The sequence below is a fragment of the Otolemur garnettii genome, unplaced genomic scaffold (assembly GCF_000181295.1).
Source record: "Otolemur garnettii isolate 467f Iridium unplaced genomic scaffold, OtoGar3 scaffold00007, whole genome shotgun sequence".
In the NCBI taxonomy this organism is placed as follows: domain Eukaryota; kingdom Metazoa; phylum Chordata; class Mammalia; order Primates; family Galagidae; genus Otolemur; species Otolemur garnettii.
This window is the reverse complement of record NW_003852402.1, coordinates 199857-202156: the sequence shown is the minus strand read 5'-3', so window position 1 is coordinate 202156 and position 2300 is coordinate 199857.

Genomic DNA, 2300 nt, shown 5'->3' with positions numbered 1-2300 from the left:
GCCCAGGCTGGATTAGAACCCGCCAGCTCAGGTGTATGTGGCTGGTGCCTTAGCCACTTGAGCCACAGGCACTGAGCCGACGCCCAGCTATTTTTTTTAGAGACGGGTTCTCACTCTGGCTCAGGCCGGTCTCGAACTCTTGAGCTCAGGCAGTCCACCCGCCCCAGTCTCCTAGAGTGCTGGGATTATAGGCATGAATCACTGCGCCTGGCCAATTAACTCTGTTTTTTAGACTGCAAAGAAAACCAACAATTTCAAATTTGGAGGCTAAATTAAGATTGTGTGAGGGATAGATGCTGGAAACTGCTTTCACTGCAGCTGAAATTCACAGTCAGAGTGGGCCAAGAACTCTTCAGTATAGAATGTTACCCAGTGCAACTCCTTCAGATGCCTGCCAGAAGCAAACACAAATTCTCAAGGTACACACTGCTATAGACTGAAGGTTGATGTCCCCTCAAAATTCACTTGTTGAGGGCAGCACCTGTGGCTCAAAGGAGTAGGGTGCCAGCCGTGTATGCCAGAGGTGGCAGGTTCAAACCCAGCCCCGGCCAAAAACTGCAAAAAAAAAAAAAAAAAAAATTCACTTGTTGAGAACCAACAGAGCTGGGGCCTTTAGGAAGTGATTAGGTTATGAGCGCTCTGCCCGTGTGAAGGAGATCAGTGACCCAATAAAAGGGCATGAGGGAGCCTGTTTGCCCTTTAAGACATGTGATGACACAGCAGGCAGGTGCCATCTATGAGGAAGAGATCCTCACCAGACACTAAGTCTGCTGGCATCTTGATCTTAGACTTCCCAGCTTCCAGAAATGTGAGCAGTAAATTTCTATTGTTTATAAATTACCCAGTCTAAGAGTATTTTGTGGTGGTTCACACCTGTAACCTTAGCACTCTGGGAGGTTGTGGTGGGAGATCATTGAGCTCAGTGGTTTCAGACCAGCATGAGCAAAAGGAAACAAAATTTTCTGTTTTTTTTTTCAAAAAAAAATAGAAAAATTAGCCAGGTGTAATGGTGCATAGCTGTAGTCTTCACTTCTTGGGAGGCTGAGGCAGGAGAATCACTTGAGTCCATGAAGTTGCAGTAAGCTATAATGATGCCACTGCTCTCTCTAGGCCAGGCCATAGAGTAAGACCTTGTCTCAAAAAAAAAAAGTATTTTGCTAAAGCAACCTAAAGAAACTAAGATACTGACCCTTTTCTCTCTGCAAGTGCCCACCTTCTTCCTAAGCCTTGTAGTTTCCCATAAATGCAATCCCAAGGGTAAGAAGAAACACTTTGATTTAAAAAAGCAGTTAAGGGGGGAGGGGAGGGTAAAAATTAAAAAAAGAAAAGCAGTTAAGCAAAGTCATGAGATATCATGAGAGCAAGCCAGCAGTGACCACAATAATACATTTCAGGTAATGAAATTATCAGACAGATTATAAAATACCTATGTTTAATATGGTTAGAGTAATAAAAGATAAAATTGAAAATATGTGCAGAGGCCAGGTGTGGTGGCTTACACCTGTAATCCTAGTACTCTGGGAAGCTGAGGTCAGTGGATTGCCTGAGCTCAGGAGGTCCAGACCAGCCCCCGTCTATAAAAATACCTGGGCATTGTGGCAGGCACCTGTAGTCCCAACTAGTTGGGATGCTGAGGCAAGAGGATCACTAGAGCCCCAGAGTTTGAGGTTGCTGTGAGCTATGACACTACTGAGGGTGACAGAGTGAGGCTCTGTCTCAACAAAAAAATGTGCAAAATGTGCAGAAACAAAGAAACTATAAAGAATAATCAAGCTGGGTACATGTGAAATTTACTAGGTGTAGAATATAAATGTCTTAACACAATAACTAAGAAAATGCCGTGAAGGCTATGTTAACCGGTTTGATGAAAACATTTCAAATTGTATATAAACCCAGCACATTGTACCCCATGATTGCATTAATGTACACAGCTATGATTTAATTAAAAAAAAAAAAAGAATAATCAAGCAGTTTAATTTTTTTTTTTTTTGAAACAGAGTCTCAAGTTGTCGCCCTGGGTAAACTGCTGTGGCGTCACAGCTCATAGCAACCTCCAACTCTTGGACTTAACCAGTGGTTCCCAACCTTCCTAATGCCGTGATCCTTTAATACAGTTCTTATGGGTCACAACCCATAGGTTGAAACCGCTGGCTTAAGTGATTCTCTTGCCTCAGCCTCCCAAGTAGCTGGGACTACAGGCACCCACCACAATGCCTGTCTTTTTTTTTTTTTGCAATTTTTGGCCGGGGACAGGTTTGAACCCGCCACCTCCAGTACATATGGGGCCAGCGCCCTAATCC